At 37.6% G+C, this 20,352-nt stretch overlaps 1 long non-coding RNA gene across 5 annotated transcripts; it reads left to right on the top strand.

Annotated features, from left to right (window-relative positions):
* The first annotated feature begins 1,730 nt into the window (after nt 1–1,730).
* LOC110965075 (uncharacterized) lies at nt 1,731–11,819 on the top strand. 5 transcript variants are annotated; one of them, XR_007944796.1, is made up of 8 exons: nt 1,746–1,867; nt 3,215–3,313; nt 3,440–3,504; nt 3,593–3,677; nt 6,102–6,157; nt 6,246–6,323; nt 7,629–7,764; nt 10,473–11,819. It is a non-coding gene; the product is annotated as an uncharacterized LOC110965075 (long non-coding RNA). The 5 variants fall into 5 exon arrangements; XR_007944793.1 differs by having other exon boundaries at nt 1,731–1,867; nt 3,593–6,157; XR_007944794.1 differs by lacking the exon at nt 6,246–6,323.
* The last annotated feature ends 8,533 nt before the right edge of the window (nt 11,820–20,352 follow it).

Raw genomic sequence — 20,352 nt, 5'->3', positions numbered from 1 at the left:
TGGTTCCAGCAGAGGCCAAACTTACAATTGTCAGCTCTCGAAAATGGAAAAAATGCAACATTTTAAAATAAAAAGGATACTGGTGTGTGTATATATCTGGCTGTATCGATATTTCCTACTAAAAATACAGTCTACACTTGACATTCTACAATTTTTTGAGGCTTCCAACATTATTAGAGTTTGATGACAGTCAAGTATTGTAAGCCAAAGTTCAACTTTTTTTTTTCTATTTTGACAGGTCAACATGATGTGGATTCATTCCTACGACCACAAAAGCTAGTGAGCATAGTTGTCTGTATATTGCCATTATACATGAGAATATGCACTTTCTTTAGCTTCCACTTTTTCTGTGTCCTCAACAAATGTTTTGGCGGTGGGAGTAATATTTTTGGAGATATTTAACCTTTTAAACAGGCTTCCAGGTGAGACATTTTTTGAGAGTGAATATACAAAAAATCCTGAAAACATATGGAAGTATCTGAATCCTGACAAAATATTTACAGAACTTGCGAACAAAATCTGAGACGTGCAGCAACATCTATAATGGCATGGACTGACAAAGAAAAAGAAGTTCTGTTAAAACTACCGTCTGTGTATGCATTCAGAAGTCACAACTGCAAAAGCATCAGATGAACCATTTTAGAAATTTGAGGAATTAAATATTTTCCCAATTTTTTTGCTATGCTTTGGTCTCCACCAAAAATATGTGGCTTTATAGCTGCACTACATTCTTCACTTGCTAGTCAAACATCATCTTTGGTGTTCAGCAGACAGTGTATGATTAGATAATTAGGTCTTTTGCTGAAAACAACAAGAAACTAGTACAACAAGGGGAAACACGTTTTTAAAAAGCCTTCATTGCTGCTTCGTGGTGAAGATGACGTTACATTCTGTAAGCTCGTCAGTTTCTCGCACCTAAAATCACAGAGCCCAGGTAAGAAATGAGACACAGACCAACCATCTGAGTGTTAGAAAACTAAAATACTCTCACTTTGTGCAGTCCGATACACCGTGGCTTCAGACATGGACCGACTCCAATTCCAACCACTTTACATTTTGGCCTCCCACTAACTCAGGGTCACAGTCTGACGAAGCCAACATCGTTACATCTTTTGAAAAACCACAGACGCTCTCTGAGATCACAAAAGTGTGCGCTCTCTATTCCGCACACATTCTGTCTGAGGATATCAGAAACAGAATCAGTGACAAGGAACAGCCTTGGCAGAGCCCATTGCTCACTATGAATTTGCTCCTGAGAATGCAAAAGCTCTATTTCTTTAGGACCAAATGGCTCATAGCAGCACATCCAATAGTCTATAGACCCACAGCAGCTCCAGGACAGAAGGAGCCTTTCTGGTATGACTAAATATTGCCAACACCTACCAATATAAGACATTTAACCTGAATTGCATCACATACACAGTAAATTCTCCAGAGTAAAATACGTGATGTCAAAGTAGATTAACTCCATCAGAGTTACTACAACACCAGTCAGAGCCCAATTGGGTGAGATGACACCCAGTGTTGGTGTAAACAGGGCTGCCAACTCTCACGCTTTGGCCGTGAGACACACGCAACTCAGTCCCTTCACACGTTCTCACGCCACTCTCCAAATATCACATGGGCAAAAAAATATCAGATCAGATCACGGTCCCCCCATTATCGATTGGCCACCCCGTGTGTCCCCCCACAATTTTCACTGGAAATTTACATTACTGATATTCAGATTTCCGACGCTCCTGAACGCAGCTTCATTGTCAGACTGCACCTGAATGCACCAATGACGTTATTTTGATCTTTTGATTTGAAGACGCTTTGAAGAGGTTTCCTGATGCTGGAAGAAGACGAGCAGCTTTGTACCTTTGAGGTAAGAAGACTGTGGCCGTTTGTCAGTACGTAACTGTCCGTACTTGGTTCTCAAGTACTCGTGAAACGTCATCAGGGAGACAGCATCGGACCAGACTAGTGTGCATAGATATGAATCAGTAGATAGATATATATATCTGTGGCTTCAGCTACGAGTAAACAGGAGGGTTTTATTAGAGGAAGTGAGACACAGTCACACAGAGAAACATTAGACCTCACACTGAAACGGAGCTACAGCTCTGTGTCTTGGACTAGATTTATTTTGAAAGCTACATGTGTGACGGTAATAATCTGTGTCAGAGCAGACTTCATTAGCACTTCCGCTAGGTTGGCTAACTTCCGGTCACTCCGTGGATCCTGTAGTCAGTAATGTTGCCAGAAGATGGATTAATTTTTCATTTAGGCTTGACAAAGACAAGAACAAAAATACTCAGAGCAAATGGAGCAGCAAGTGGAGCAGCAAGCTAACGCTGTTTGCATGTCCAAAGTCACATTTTGAAATCATGTAATTTTTCCGTTAAACAAATCACGGCTTTTAATTTGTCAGAGAAACCTGGAAACGTTGTTTATCCGTAATTCCTATAACTTGACTGAACGTGGGCTGCAGTTCCCATTATTTAAACATCAATATGATGTATAAATGCAGATGAACTTTATATATTTTACTATGCAGACATTTTTATTGATGTCCAGTATATTTTACAGACATAAACATATTTGATAGAAATATTAGAAATGGATTTCTGTTTCCTCATAATAATTGAGTTAATGCCATTAAATGTTTATCAGTGATTCATCTTTAGTGTGAAATTTTTACTATGTGGCTATATATTTTTTTAAATGTAGGTCATTTTGAGGGAAGACATAAAGGATGGTTTTCTTAGGTAACTGAATTTAAGGTTTTATTGACTGAAATCTTTCAGTCAATGTTGCGTTTCTTTCAATTTGAAATATCTCGATTTAATTAATACAGCTCAGTCAGTTACATTTTATATTATTAAGAATTCTTATTCAGTTTAACACTAGATGACACATCAGTTCATTGAGTATTTCAGAGCCACTTTTTTTCTTTTCAATTATCTGTATTTAAAGTGATATTAAAAATATTATTGCAATGAAACAGCAGCAACATAAACAACCAAATATACAAAGGAAGTGCAGCTATTCTAAAATAAAAAATGACTACCGAAGTCTAATGATTTGGTCCTTGTGTCGTTTCTGACCGACCCTGAAAACTTCATTTAAATCCCCTAGTCCGATTTTGAGTGATGTTGGTAACAGAGGAAGGATTCACACACGCTGATCGTCACATAACTCCGCCGTGTTCTTTGGTTCATTTCGTCTTGAGGTGACCCTGAGTAAAGACCAATGCAAGGAGGCCATATCCTTCATGAAGTATTCCACTGATGAGACTTCTATCAAGCAGAAAGTGAAGATAACATTTCAGGTAACTGAATATTTTACGGAAAAAAATTGCATTAGGCCATACACAAATTAGTGTTGACGTCAACACTTCTGTCCTCTATTGGTCCACTGCTTTACAATTTCTTTCAGAACTTTCTTGTTTAATCAGTTTCAGAATGAGTAAGACTTTGTCCTGCTGTTTGGAGAAGATGAAACTGCCGAGTTTTTGGAGAGGTTAGTCCCAACTCTCTAATAGGGGATGTCTTGGGTATTTTTTTCCTTTTTATCAATGATCATGATCAGATTTTAATTTCTTTTACAGCTTTTCGTGTTTGGACTTCTCTAGTGTTGGATCGTGGGAGGCCTACTACATTCAAGGAAAAGATCATCCAGCGGAGCGATTTTGAGTGATGATTTTTATTTATTCTTTTCACCTGACCTTAGATGATACCACGGGAATGATTTGTTTTATTTGTGACTACCAGCATGCTTGTGAAGCATATACGATTGATTCATGGTTTCTGTGCTGGTAAATCACTTTACCTAAAATGTTCTCAGGCAGGAGGTTGCTATGTTTTTGTTTTAGTAAACATTTTCCAGACATGGATATAATGTTGTTTGTATTTTCTTCCAAAGTTCTACTTGTTTTAAGTGCGTTGGGTAAGAATAACAGTAACAGAATGAAGAATTTTTACCACTCACAGGAATCAGTTAAAAATCAACACTGTATTTGGAGTAGTTTCATAATCGACACTGAGTGCTAAGCAGGCTTAACACTCTTTGAGGAGTTAATTCCCAATAACACCAAAAACCCCTTGGTGTTAAGGGTAAACAACACTAAGAGTTATTTGTGTCATAGTGTAAAACATGATTCACACTACTCAGTGTAGTGTGAATCAAGTTTTACACTGAATACAATATTAGCTCTTGTCAGAGTTAAATTAACTCTGACAATTCAACACTATCTTCAGTGTACCTTTGACACTTTGTGGGTTGGGACACTAACTTAGTGTTGAAATGAACTCTTTGAATGTTGTATGTGCACTGGTGATTTGAAGTAGTTGAGAGTTTTGGTTGTAGTGATAATACATTTCCACAATAACCTCAACATTTACTCTTTTAAATAAAGCCATGTGAGTTCAATTACACATGTGAGATTACATTTTTTATCGGGATAATACAGCTATTTGTGGAGTATAAACCTGTTTTGTTCTCTTTTTTGGTGATTAATTGTACAGCCCAAAGCGAGAGGAGAAAGCAGACGATTAGAAATCCTCCTGTCAGCCATTTCCCGTCCTGCTGTCCTCTGTTTGGTTGTTTCTGTGGGGCAGTCGTGACTGCAGCAAACAGAGCTGCTCTGCAGTGCAGTGCAGCGTTATTAGACACACACAGTGTCGTCCCCATGAGCTTAACTCTGACAGGGACACCAGGACGGAGGCACTGCTGCCAAACATGCACCTTTATCAGTCCTGGCCTCCCATGTTGACTTTCAAAATATTTTCAGTCCGGTTATAATGTGATTGGATAAAGTGAGTAAACAAAATTGTGTTTAATATCATCAACAGCTTGTGTTGGACTGGAGGCATATTTCGTTTCTCGTATTGCATGTGTCTAATTTCTGAGACATTGAAGCTGAAATCTTCCCTCAAAGTAATTTTTCAGTCTTTTTTTGCTTTTCCAAAATGACATGGAAAGGAATAAAACAAACACAAAAAAAATGCTTGTTGGTTGGATTTTCAACTCTGATGGTCCATCAGAAAAAATAACCAAATGTAAGCCTAGAATTGTGATATTTTAACAAAATTGCTTTATTCTACTTGGCCTGTTTAGGAAAATCAGCAATAAATAACTCATTTGCACCTGTAAAATCCTGTAAAATAAACAAAACAAAAATACGCAAAAATCTCTGCTCCCTGGTGCAAATAAGAAGCCATGACTGACTCAGCTGTAACAAACAATCGTGACAAAACCTGAAAGAGTTTTCGGCTAAACTGCAGGCAGTGTTTACACAGAGCAGAGATGTTCAGGGAGAAAGCTCTAGATCAATAATGTCAATGTAAAGTGCATCAAAAACCGCACAGGAAAGCGCTGTTGGACGATTAATTCAACATTTCAATGTGATGAAATATCGTTCTAGAGTTTATGTGCAAAGTAGTCAAAATCTGCTTGCTTTTAGACAGTGCAGAACTGCAAATATCTATTAAACATCTAAAGCATGCTGATTCTTTTGCTCAGACTCTTTTGACTCATCACTATTAAAGGTCATATAAAATGCAGCTTTATTCAAAATGTCACAGATGGCATAAAAAGATAAGAACAGGCTGTTGGCGTTTTTGCTAGCTGCTCTTGAATGTCCGTAACGGCACCATTTGTTGAGAAAAGAAAAAGAAATTGTGGCACGACAGGTGATGGGCAACAAAATGAATGTAATGTTACACAATCCAGTCCTCCAAAAAGGCTCCAAACTCTGCTAAGCCCTTCAGGAAAAGTGGAACTACATTCCACAACCCACTGTCAACAGCCTCACAGAGATTCAACTTGTATGTTAGCTTTTTTTTTTCTTCTATTATTCATGACATCATTGCTGTGTCAAACTGAACAAAAGGCTTTTTTTTTTTTAATTCTCTGTCCTCCTAGCTGTGGTTGTGCTGTTTCCATAGAGGTGCTGGACTTTATATTGTGGTAAAAATGAGGCCACAGTGAGTGAAAATGTGACAGGAGCAAAAAACTTTTGGGGTTCAGAAGGTTAAGCACCACACTCTGAGAAATATGGCTCTTAATGCTCTCAGAAATGACACTTGTTGACCTTGATTCTTCTTCTTTGGCCACAGATGCTGCTGATTTGGGAAACTCAAGAGGATTAAAGATGATCTGCTTGGCCAGAGAGGTGAGCTACATCATGTGTTATCGTTGTCCACACGGCATATGGAATGTTAGGAGAACAATCTTTCAGATATTAATGATGTGGTCCACAGAAACCAATCCTCAGAGATATGTCCTTATGTCTGCCACTGGATATGTAGCTTTTGTCCTAGCACTGATAAATTGGACATGTAAATACATAAACTGCACAATATACACTACCGTTCAAAAGTTTTTGGCATTTTCATGTTTTCCATGAAAACTCACACTTTTATTCATGTGTTAATATAATTGCACAAATGTTTTCTAATCATCAATGAGCCTTTCAACACCATTAGCTAACACAATGTAGCATTAGAACACAGGAGTGATGGTTGCTGGGAATGTTCCTCTGTGCCCCTATGGAGATATTCCATTAAAACATTTCCAGCTAGAATAGTCATTTAGCACATTAACAATGTCTAGACTATATTTCTGATTCATCTTCCCTGAAAAAAACTGCTTTCCTTTCAAAATATGGACATTTTTAAGTGATCCAAATTTTTTTTTTAAATGTAATGATGTTTCATTTGAATATTTGTGGAATGACTGGAGCTCATTTTATAGTTAATCTTTCTTCACGCAAGCTGTGGAATGATCATTTAGATCAGTTGTGTCAAACATGCAGCCCAGAGAATGACTTTGCAAAATGTATAAAGTACAGCGAAGACATTAACTGCAAATTGTACATTTGTAAGACTGTAAGTTTAAAGTAATTTCTAGTTCTTGACAGGTTGTTTTGATCATAAAGTAAAATACTACATAGTTCAGTTCCAGATACCTGTGACTGAATGTTTTGTGCTTTCGAAGACACACTGATCTGTGAGTTGTAATGTGTAAATGATAAACTGAGGCATAATAATTTTGGAACTTGCACTTACCTTTCTTACAAAACTTCAGAGTGTTCATAATGTTTTGTAAAACGATAGTTCCTTCAATGTGAACATTTTCAGACGCGTACTTTTTTCCCACTAAGACACAGGGAAACATTTGGAGTTGTAGGTTATTATGCTGTGATTTTACTGGTCCAGCCCACTTGAGATTAAATTGAGCTTCACGTCGAACTAAAATGAGTTTGACATTCCTGATTTGGACAGATCAACTCGTACATTATCTCAAAGCTATTGAAGCATGCATACGAAAGACTTATGAAAGCTGATGATATGTCTGTTCTTGGAGCACAGATTTCATACTGTGTCTAAATATTGGCCATTATGCCTCCTTATGTTTCAGTCATACTGTTGGATGTCCTCAATGTATCAGTATATATATATATATATATATATATATACACACACACACATTATCTTAGCCCAAACAACATCCCATAACACCTCAGGGGATTTTGACCCTGAGGTGGGAAACGACTGATTCATGCAAAAGCAGCGTCGTATCACTGAACAGATGCAGGCACATTTAACGTGTTGCACTTTGTGATACGCTTGGTTTCTCCACAGATCCCGCGTATTGCTCGACTTGTTGGATAAGCCTCTTAACTGTCCTCCTGAGACGTGTTGATCCAGGCAGCCACATACATCGCACCTGCTGCGACTGAAATGATTCGGCCTGCATTTCTGCGTGTATTAAGAAAAGGTGAGACGAGGCGTGACGATAAAGGTCACGTCACTGTTTCCTCCTGTGGTACCACAACTGCTGTCTTCTCTGGCTGTGTGACAATAATGTTGGCTTTTGTTTGAAAATTGGAAGAATCCATTTATTTGAACAGTTAATTTTTATTTGGGTGGAGATTCTATCTTCATCACACCGTCACAGACTATGCAATGTTCATAACTGATAGGAAAAAAACTATATCAACTGGTAGATGCTTCCACACATGACTGCTGCATGCTACCATTAAGCAATTACAAAGATGCTGAGCAGATCCAGCTGATTCTGATTGTGTGTCAAAATGGCAATGGAAGAAAGACCTAAGTGGCTCTGAAAGAGGGGTCATCGTTGGGGCACAGATGGGAGGAGCTTCAGTCACTGCTCAACTGGCTTCAATTGGAAGAGTAACCAAAACCATCTTTGCATTTACCGGTAGATTAATAAGAAAGATGTCAGTAAACAGGGTCAGAAATTGCAGTTGACCATACATATTTGATGATGCAGAAGAGCAAGGTGACTAAGAATGTCAATAAGAGACGTGATCAGACTGAATCAGCAGGAACAGAGAGGGATATTAAAGAGGGACGGCACTGTATAAACCCCTCATTACCAAGCTGGACGCACATTTGAGAGCTGAGTGGCACTTAAACCCCAAAGATGTTGACAAAAGCGATGAATCATCCTTTGGCATTTGCTTAAGAAATGGACAAGAATGAATTAATCGTGTGTGACATACATTTCCATCAGAAAAAATAGCCACATTTAAGCTCAAAATTGTGATATATTAATGAAATCCCATTATTCTGCTCATCCCATTTAGAAATTCAGCAAAAAATAACCAATTTGCACCAATTTTGAAAAAAAAAAAGATTTGCAAAATCTCTGCTGCAGCTGAGAAGCCATAACTGACTCAGCAGTGTTTCCACAGAGCAGACATGTTTAGAGGAAAAAACTCAATCTATAATGTCAATGCACAATTCATCAAAAACAACATGCAGGAGCAAGTTGTTGGACAATTAAATCAACATGATCAAATATCGGTCTAGAGTTAATGTGCAAAGTAGAGTCAAAAGCAGCTTGTTTTTTAGAAACTGTACAAATGTAAATATCTATTAAATATCTAAAGTATGCTGTGGATGCAACACCTTTGTCAGCCATGGCTTTAAAGAGCAACAATCTGATCATTCACACTCTTGTCTGACTTGTGACTATTAAAGGCCATTCCAAAATGCAGCTTTTTTCAAAAGGCACAGTGCTACAGAAGACAAAAAAAGACGGGATGGATGCACATTTGAAAGTTTAGTGGCACAAAAACCACTGAACTGTGGATAAAAGTGATGAATCATCCTTTAACATTTTGTTGACAGTTGGACAAATAAATGTGTGGTGAACATGAAGAGAACAGCATAGGCCTGAAACCTTGACCCCTGCAATGAGCTGATTTGATTATTTTGTGGGTGGCATTACACTTGCATGATGGTCTCCTTACAGGGGTGGATCACTGGTGTCACCGCAACTAGTGATTGTGTGTCGTCTCACTTTTGTGCACGTACAATTGGGAGATACGACTTTGTCATAATAATGCTGCTTAATCTTTCACCATTGTAGTCTGTAACTCAAAATGTGCTGTCATCTGTCTGCGCTTTTAGCAGCTTAAGGTTGTTTATGTTTGCACGAGACACTGTGATAGGAGGCTCCTAACTGTGCAAAGGACTGGTAAAGCATCACTTCAAATGCCAAGTGGGTTTAGTGGGGCATCCTGGTAATTTGCCATTCTGTATTTGACATACAATGAATTCGGACTTTACTGTATGGTAGTATGTATATTGGAATGTACATACAACCACATTAGAATATTGCTTTGGCCTTCACAGTCATCTGATCTCAGCCCAGCTGCACATCTTTGGGAGATCTTGTATTGACTTGTTAGACAACACTCTTCACCACCATCATCAAAACGTCAAAATGCCATGTCTCTTCAACAATATGCAGCTGAATCACAGAAAACCTCCAGATGACAGAAGGGGGCTGCTACAAAAACACAAGGCAAAAACACAACGCAAACAGATACAGTCAATAATAAAAAACAGCTGTATAATTATCATTGAATAATGTGTCGAACAGAGTTTCAACCCCTAACACCACGTCAGAAGCTAAACGACAAGGAAACACAAGCAAAAAGAGCTTTATCCCTTTTGATGCACAGCATGGGTAAAAAGTCACCCATTTTCCATTGAATATATCTCTTGACCCATGTTGTGCATCAAAGGGTTAAAGATTTGCATAGCTTAACATGTGACTGCAAAACCTACACAAAAATGTTGATTGTACTCATGCTTGGCTTTATACAGGCTATCAACAGCATCTGCAGCATCATTAATGTTCTGGTGCAGAGAAAATAATCCGTACCTTGCCTCAGGGTGGTGACATCATGGACTCACCACTCACTTTAAACCCAGTGCAGCCCTTTGGCATTAGTGAAGTATTGAATTTGTCATGTTCCCTCTCAGTTGTCACACTTGACAGATAATCACACTTGTACTTTTATCGTTGTAACTTTCACTTGTTTGGTTTCTGACCTGTTAGTCCTCTGAAATAGAGCTTTGGAAATAATTATTAGGCCACTGTTACCACTGTTTTCTTCCTCTCCCTCTCTCGTTCTTGATGGAAGCATTCTGTGTCTTCTTCTTAAGGTTACAACAGACAGCTGCTTTGCTGATTCCAAGCTGGCTCATCTCTGAGCTAAACAGTGAGGTGGTGAAGGCAGGCGTTTCGGTTTAGCGAGGATCATCTGGAGCAGCAATCTTTTCCAAAGTTGGCTCCATTCCCCAGATCTCCTTGGCATACTGGGAAATGGTGCGGTCACTGGAGAATTTACCACAGCCAGCGATGCTATGGATCACCATCTTGGTGCACTCCTTAGGGTTCTTGTAACCCCTTCCACTGTGTGATGCCAATTCATCACACAGTGGAAGAGCAATGGAGATTATTGTTTCTCTCACCAATTCAGATGTCACTTCTTTTGATTTCACTTTTATTTTTTTATTTTTATATGAATTTATGATTTCAGATCATTATTACACATTGAGAGGTTATTGTTTTTGTGTATGTGCATATATGTATATTTTTATGTATGCAGGCTATGTACTGTACATAGACTGTATATATAGTGGACGTAGCATCTGGCTCCAGAATTGAAGCCCACCCGGAAGTGTCAAAAACTTGCAATATCACGCCATCCGCTAGGGTTGGCTCCAAAAAGCTTTTGCTCCATAGACCCCAATTCATTTTTGGAAAAAATAAAATTTGATAGACTGATGTTCTACAGCTCAGGATTTTTTTCCTGTTAGTTTTCATGGTCAAAATGAGAGATCAGGTGGCCGATCTTAAAATAAATCAATACTGAATTTTAAATAAATCGTTAAAGTTGGCGGAGCCAGGGGGCGTGGCTACACTTGATAGACAGCAACAGAAGCCTCTGTGGTAAAATGTGGGTGGGATAAGAGAGTCCTCAGCCAATCCTGCCCCTAGTTGCTCTACCGGTCCAGTCTGTTTGATGACACTTTTTACGTCACTGGCTCCAAAAAATCCAAAACGGCGACCAGGAAGTAGCAAAATCCGGGCTTCATTTTCTCGGCGTTGAAACCAACGGGTGACGTCACGGTTAGTTTACACCTGGTACTGTATGTGTCTCCTAGGTTTTTAGAGACTCATGTGACAGTTCTGGTGTGAGTGTGAGGGAGATATTTGTGTTTTTTGCATTATTTATATGAAAAGAGGACTTTCTGTCACAGTTTGACAATAGGAAACTAAGCACAGCTCACTCTTTGCTGTGTTGTTACCTTATGAATTTTTCTTTTTTTTTTTAGCTGGTTAGCAATGATTCTTTTACTGTATCCCTCTTCGTAAAGCACCGAGATGGGATCATTTAGTTTGGCAGCTTATGCACAGAAATAATGGGGTCTCTATGTTTTTGATCATTTTGTGTGACTGTTTGATTTGTTACTGTTGCAATACATCACATTTTTAAAGACAATTTATTGCAGGTTTTGAATTTTTATGACACCTTTTCACGTCTTTCAGAAGATACTGTACTTAATTAACCACTGTGTTAAAATTTTTACCAAAAAGATCCATTTAAAAAGCCTGTCATGTGGAAGAAGACAACAGGTGGCCTAATGATCATTTGCAAAGCTACAAATTAATTGCCTGATTTGTCATGCTTCCTACGCGCTGTCACATTTGACAGATGCTTGTTCTGATGCTTTTTGTACTTTTATCTCTAACTTTTAGAGAGGTCTGCCTGGGGTGCAGCACTTTGACTCAGCTACCACGCTTGGATTTATCATCTAATAAATATGAAACTCTGTCCGACCAATTATCCAAAGCAATATGCACCTGGTTTAAACTGACATTGTGTGTCAGCCTCGTTTTTTTGTCCACTTTCACTCTGATAAGGATGCAATAGTCATAATGAGCCTTACTATAATACTTGAAGGGTTTGGAAGCAGAATGGTTTAAGCCACTTTCTGTAGTTTTCAAGAATGGTTCAACATTCAAAGTGCCACTGTAACACTTTAGTTACGTTGTGGGTTGGACCACTTAGCCAGTAAAATCTCAACCATAAAATATTAAAGATATGATAGAAAACGCAGTTTGGAGTTTTTGTGGGTTAGACAACTCTGCATCTAACACCCTCAGTCTTCATGTTGGGTTTTTCCTTGAATTTGACACCCCTTTCTACACAAAGGAAATCTCATTAACTATGTATTTTTTAACCTCCACAAATTAAACATGGCTTTGTCGAAAGATGAAATAGTTGAACTGGTACTTCTCAGTGGACGTAAAGGATGGACATATGGAAAGGTAGTTGATGAATTTAATGCGTGTCATCCAAAGAGGATTCCACTTGGCTTTTCCACGGTGGTGAAGGTGGTTAAAAAGTTTAAAGTAACAGGCAGTGTCATGGACAAACCCCATTCTGGTCGACCAAATGTGTCAGCCGAAACTAAAGAAGTAGTCATGGCTAAAATTCATGCTATTACCAAAAAATCACTTCCCCACCCCTAACTCTGTCTTTTGATATGTCCATCCTTCATGTCCTCTGAGAAGTACCAGTTCAACTCTTTCTTCTTTGGACAAATCCATATTTAATCTGTGGAGGCCAAAAAATTATAGTTAATGAGATTTCCTATGTGTCCAGACTTTAGGGACACCCTGTATATGATACTGCCACATAGTGCTTAAAAAGTTGCTCTTAAACAATGAACAACTGAATGGGAAGGGAAATGAAAAGAGTCTAATTCAATATCACAAAAATGGACTCAAAGACCATTCGTTGATACATCTGTTGTCTTGTGTTGCTGCAGCAGCTCTGACACTCTCATCACTCCCTTCAGCGCATGATATCTGCTGTCAAAACTGCATGTCGTTGTGGGATGAGAGCATCAGCTACATGTGAAAAAGAAACACATTTAAGCATGCATCATGAAATGCTGATGAGAATGCATTATTGAGGAAAGCACGCCTCAGCAAACTAGTCAAGTGACTTGTTCTGCTTGGAAACTGCAGCTAGACCATGCAAAGGCGTCCTATAAATAGTCCTGCATCGCTCTCTCCGCTGTGGCTTGTAGGCTGGCAGCTCTGCAGTCACGACTGCCCCCGAATGCTGCTAGAATGAGGCTAAAGCTCCCTTCCTGCAGACTCTATGGGTGTACTGCAGCTGCTGCTCTCTCTCTGCCTCTCTGCAGTCACGGGTTGCCCCTGCGTCAGAGCCGAGCCTTGCAAGCTTTGCCGATCACCACCACCGTATACGGCAATCCTTTGAGCTCCCAGCATGCCCTGACGTCACGGGGACTTACGTCACGCACAAGTGACGACATCGCTCCAGATTATGTATCCGTGCTATTATTATAGAACTACAGCGTGCCGGGGAGCAAGAGGAGGGATGGGCGGTGATTAATTTAGCTCATGCCCTGCCCCCTGTGGATTCTCCAATGGCAATCAGTTTTCATTACCCTGCTCTGGCGTCATGTTGGGTTTTATAACAGTATTATGTATGGCTCTAGGTGGGCGAATTAGCCCAAGCGTGCGCACACAAACATGCAAATAGATGGTGCAGCTGGCACGAATTTATACTTTGTCAGCTGTTGTGTAAGTTGTACTTTATGCATGTTTCTTGGAGCAATCCTGCATTGTTACTGCAGGCCATTCGCTCACAGTTTCCTATTTATTATCACCCTTCTGGTTTGCAGAGGTTTACTTTTCGTGACATATTTGTATCCTGAATTGGGAAAAATATCAAATCTGCTCTATGCATCTGCTATGTGAAAACAGCACAGACTAGCTGTTTATTTCCACTTCTTTCATGTTTGGTTTGATTGTTGATGCTTTAACCATAAAAATCTTGTGCTGGGGTTGGGTTGAAAATGGTACCAGGATTTTTTCCCCGTATACCTTCCTAGAGAGTCTGTCCTTCCTTTGATCTCAGGCTGAGCTGCTGTCGGCAAACACAGAACTGGGAATTTACAGATCAAAAACACTTTTAAGTATCTCGGTTAAAGCCAGGATGACTATTGGTCAAAACAGACATGAAATACAAAGCTAATTGCAGTGCACTGAGTGCATTAATTAAAAGCGTTTGCAACAATAATTACTTGTGACTTTTAGATCTGAAACCATTTTGAACGAATTAAAACCCTGTAACCTAGCTGTCTTTGGTAAATCAGTGCTTACAGGTTTGTTTTGTTCAAGCACAGTGCAGCAGAAATAAACATCTGGTCACTGACTAAACCCTAAAAATTAAAGATATTTTTTCCATGAAAATAATCCCTTCCTGTCCAAAATGTCATGAAAAAGTCCTAGTTTAGTATCTCATCCAAATTGTGACAACGTCATAGATTAGTATGTCGTCCAAAATATGACAAAAATGTCATAGTTTTGTTTGTCATCCACAACATGAAAAAAACGGCAAAGTTTAGTACGTCGTCCAAAAAGGGACCAAAACGTCATAGTTTAGTATGTCGTCCACCAAGTGACAAATAGATGCACAGGTAGCTCAACTGGCTGAGAGGGTAAGTTGTAAACCGGACTGTGTCAAACATGCAAAACCAATTCCAGCTCATGGCACTTTACTGCTGGTCTTCCTCTTTACTTACCTATTGAATAAGAAAGGGCCCAGAAATAAACTTCAGTTTAGTATGTCATACAAAACATCAAAGTTTAGTATGTCGTCCAAAATGTGACAAATACGTCATAGTTTAGAATGTCGTCCAAAATGTGACAAATACGTCATAGTTTAGTATGTCGTCTAAAATGTGACAAAAACATCATAGTTTAGAATGCCGTCCAAAATATGACAAAAACGTCAAAGTTTAATGTGTCGTTCAAAATGTGACAAAAATGTTATAGTTTAGTATGTCGACCAAAATGTGACAAAAAATTCAAAGTTTAATGTGTCATCCAACATATGACAAAAACGTTATAGTTTAGTATGTCGTCTAAAATGTGACAAAAACATCATAGTTTAGTATGTCGTCCAAAATATGACAAAAACGTCATAGTTTTGTTTGTCATCCACAACATGAAAAAAACGGCAAAGTTTAGTACGTTGTCCAAAAAGGGACCAAAACGTCATAGTTTAGTATGTCGTCCACCAAGTGACAAATAGATGCACAGGTAACTCAACTGGCTGAGAGGGTAAGTTGTAAACCGGACTGTGTCAAACATGCAAAACCAATTCCAGCTCATGGCACTTTACTGCTGGTCTTCCTCTTTACTTACCTATTGAATAAGAAAGGCCCCAGAAATAAACTTCAGTTTAGTATGTCATAAAAAACATCATAGTTTAGTATGTCGTCCAAAATGTGACAAAAACGTCATAGTTTAGTATGTCGTCCGAAAAAGGACAAAAAACGTCATAGTTTAGTATGTCGTCCGAAAAAGGACAAAAAAAGGTCATAATTTAGTGTGTTGTCAGAAAATGGACAAAAACGTCATAGTTTAGTATGTCGTCAGAAAATGGAGAAAAAAACGTCATAGTTCAGTATGTTGTGCGAAAATGGACAAAAAAACGTCATCCTTTGTTCAAAATTGGACAAAAACGTCATGGTTTAGTCTGTCATCCAAAATGTGACAAAAACGTCATAGTTCAGTATATTGTCCGAAAATGGACAGAAAACGTCATCCTTTGCTCAAAATATGACAAAAACGCCATAGTTTAGTATGTCGTCCAAAATATGACAAAAATTTCATAGGTTAGTACGTCGTTCAAAATGTGACAACGTCATAGATTAGTATCTCGTCCAAATTGTGACAACGTCATAGATAAATATGACAAAAACGTCATAGTTTTGTTTGTCATCCACAACATGAAATAAACGGCAAAGTTTAGTACGTTGTCCAAAAAGGGACCAAAACGTCATAGTTTAGTATGTCGTCCACCAAGTGACAAATAGATGCACAGGTAGCTCAACTGGCTGAGAGGGTAAGTTGTAAACCGGACTGTGTCAAACATGCAAAACCAATTTCAGCTCATGGCACTTTACTGCTGGTCTTCCTCTTTACTTACCTATTGAATAAAAAGGGCCCAGAAATAAACTTCAGTTTAGTATGTCATACAAAACATCATAGTTTAGTATGTCGTCAAAAATGTGACAAAAACGTCATAGTTTAGTATGTCGTCCGAAAAAGGACAAAAAACGTCATAGTTTAGTATGTCGTCCGATAAAGGACAAAAAACGTCATAGTTTAGTATGTCGTCCAAAATGTGACAAAAACGTCATGGGTTAGTATGTCGTCCAAAATGTGACAAAAACGACATAGTTTAGTATGCCGTCCAAAATATGACAAAAACGTCATAGTTTAGTATGTCGTCCGATAAAGGACAAAAAACGTCATAGTTTAGTATGTCGTCCAAAATGTGACAAAAACGTCATAGGTTAGTATGTCGTCCAAAATGTGACAAAAACGTCATAGTTTAGTATGTCGTCTAAAATGTGACAAAAACGTCATAGTTTAGTATGTCGTCCAAAATATGACAAAAACGTCAAAATTTAATGTGTCGTTCAAAATGTGACAAAAACGTCAAAGTTTAATGTGTCGTTCAAAATGTGACAAAAATGTCATAGTTTAGTATGTCGACCAAAATGTGACAAAAAATTCAAAGTTTAATGTGTCATCCAACATATGACAAAAACGTTATAGTTTAGTATGTGGTCCAAAATATGACAAAAATGTCATTGTTTAGTCTCTGGTCCAAAATATGACAAAAACGTCATAGTTTAGTATGTCGTCCAAAATATGACAAAAATGTCATAGTTTAATATGTCATCCAAAATATGACAAAAACGTCATAGTTTGTCGTCCAAATTGTGACACAAACGTCATAGTTTAGTATGTCGTCCAAACTATGAAAAAAAACGTCATAGGTTAGTATGTCATCTAAAATGTGGAAAAAAGTCATAATTTAGTATGTCGTCCAAAATGTGACAAAAACATCATAGTTTAGTATGTCATCCAAAATGTGGAAAAAGTGTCATAGTTCAGTATGTTGTCCGAAAATGGAAAAAACATCATCTTTTGTTCGAAATTGGACAAAAACGTCATAGTTTATTATGTGGTCCAAAATATGACAAAAATTTCAGAGTTTAGTATGCCGTCCAAAATGTGACAAAAACGTCATAGTTTAGTATGTCGTCCAAAATGTGACAAAAACATAGTTTTTGTTCCGTTATTGGTGTTTCTAAGGTTTTTTCTGTGTCTTTATTCACCTTTTGCTCAGTTTTTTTCTTTTATAATAAAAATATCCCACCCTATTCCTTGTGTTTTTCTTCCCAGTTGAGTATGTCATCCAAAATGGACAAAAACGTCATAGTTTAGTATGTTTTCAGAAAAATGGACAAAAAAGGTGATTTTTTTTTTGTCCAACAATTGACAAAAAAGTCATAGTTTAGTATGTCGTCAGAAAAATGGAGAAAAAACGTCATAGTTCAGTATATTATCCGAAAATGGACAGAAAACGTCATCCTTTGTTCAAAATGTGACAAAAACGCCATAGTTCAGTATGTCGTCCAAAATGTAACAAAAACATCATAGGTTAGTATTTCGTTCAAAATGTGACAAAAACGTCATAGTTTACTATGTCGTCCAAAATGTGACAAAAAAGTCATAGTTTAGTATGTTGTCCGAAAATGGAGAAAAAACGTCATAGTTCAGTATATTGTCCGAAAATGGACAGAAAACGTCATCCTTTGTTCAAAATGTGACCAAAAAGTCAAAGTTTAATATGTCATCCAACATGTGACAAAAACGTCATTGTTTAGTATGTCGTCCAAAATGTGACAAAAATGTCGTAGTTAGTATGTGGTCCAAAATATGACAAAAAAGTCATAATTTAGTATGTCGTCCAAATATGACAAAAACGTCAGTTTAGGATGTCGTCTAAATGTGACAAAAACATCATAGTTTAGTATGTCCTTCAAAACGTGACAAACATGAGTACCTCTATAGCTCAATGGGTTAAGCAGGCAAACCATGTATCGGGGCAGGTCTCTGTCTCGGGTTCGATTCCCACTCGCAGCCCATTGTTTCATGTCTTCTCCCAACTCTAATCCCTATTTCCTGTTTATCTCGACCTCTCATGTCAAATAAAGCCAAAAAACGATAAAAAGAAATTGTGACAAACACTTCATAGTCTTATGTGTTCTCCAAATTATGGGAAAAACATTTCATCTTTTAGTATGTCATCTAAAATATGACAAAAACATTGTTTAATATGTCGTCCAAAATATGACAAAAATGTCATAGTTTAGTATGTCGTCTAAAATGTGACAAAAACATCATAGTTTAGTATACCGTCCAAAATATGGACAAGAATGTCATAGTTTAGTATGTCGTCCAAAATGTGACAAAAACGTCATAGTTTAGTATGTCGTCCAAAATGTGACAAAAACGTCATAGGTTAGTATGTCGTCCAAAATGTGACAAAAATGTCATAGTTTAGTATGTCGTCCAAAATGTGACAAAAACGTCATAGTTTAGTATGTCGTCCAAAATGTGACAAAAACATAGTTTTTGTTCCGTTATTGGTGTTTCTAAAGTTTTTTCTGTGTCTTTATTCACCTTTTGCTCAGTTTTTTTCTTTTATAATAAAAATATCCCACCCTATTCCTTGTGTTTTTCTTCCCAGTTGAGTATGTCATCCAAAATGGACAAAAAACGTCATAGTTTAGTATGTTTTCAGAAAAATGGACAAAAAAGGTGATTTTTTTTTTGTCCAACAATTGACAAAAAAGTCATAGTTTAGTATGTCGTCAGAAAAATGGAGAAAAAACGTCATAGTTCAGTATATTATCCAAAAATGGACAGAAAACGTCATCCTTTGTTCAAAATGTGACAAAAACGCCATAGTTCAGTATGTCGTCCAAAATGTAACAAAAACATCATAGGTTAGTATGTCGTCCAAAATGTGACAAAAAAGTCATAGTTTAGTATGTTGTCCGAAAATGGAGAAAAAACGTCATAGTTCAGTATATTGTCCGAAAATGGACAGAAAACGTCATCCTTTGTTCAAAATGTGACCAAAAAGTCAAAGTTTAATATGTCATCCAACATGTGACAAAAACGTCATTGTTTAGTATGTCGTCCAAAATGTGACAAAAATGTCGTAGTTAGTATGTGGTCCAAAATATGACAAAAAAGTCATAATTTAGTATGTCGTCCAAATATGACAAAAACGTCAGTTTAGGATGTCGTCTAAATGTGACAAAAACATCATAGTTTAGTATGTCCTTCAAAACGTGACAAACATGAGTACCTCTATAGCTCAATGGGTTAAGCAGGCAAACCATGTATCGGGGCAGGTCTCTGTCTTGGGTTCGATTCCCACTCGCAGCCCATTGTTTCATGTCTTCTCCCAACTCTAATCCCCATTTCCTGTTTATCTCGACCTCTCATGTCAAATAAAGCCAAAAAACGATAAAAAGAAATTGTGACAAACACTTCATAGTCTTATGTGTTCTCCAAATTATGGGAAAAACATTTCATCTTTTAGTATGTCATCTAAAATATGACAAAAATATTGTTTAATATGTCGTCCAAAATATGACAAAAATGTCATAGTTTAGTATGTCGTCTAAAATGTGACAAAAACATCATAGTTTAGTATACCGTCCAAAATATGGACAAGAATGTCATAGTTTCGTATGTCGTCCAAAATGTGACAAAAACGTCATAGTTTAGTATGTCGTCAAAAATGTGACAAAAACGTCATAGGTTAGTATGTCGTCAAAAATGTGACAAAAACGTCATAGGTTAGTATGTCATCGAAACTGTGACAAAAATGCCATAGTTTAGTATGTCGTCCAAAATGTGACAAAAACGTCATAGGTTAGTATGTCGTCCAAAATGTGACAAAAAAGTCATAGTTTAGTATGTTGTCCGAAAATGGAGAAAAAACGTCATAGTTCAGTATATTGTCCGAAAATGGACAGAAAACGTCATCCTTTGTTCAAAATGTGACCAAAAAGTCAAAGTTTAATATGTCATCCAACATGTGACAAAAACGTCATTGTT

This window comes from Acanthochromis polyacanthus, chromosome 10, assembly GCF_021347895.1.
Source record: "Acanthochromis polyacanthus isolate Apoly-LR-REF ecotype Palm Island chromosome 10, KAUST_Apoly_ChrSc, whole genome shotgun sequence".
Classification (NCBI taxonomy): Eukaryota; Metazoa; Chordata; class Actinopteri; family Pomacentridae; genus Acanthochromis; species Acanthochromis polyacanthus.
This window is presented reverse-complemented; position numbering and strand designations above follow the sequence as displayed.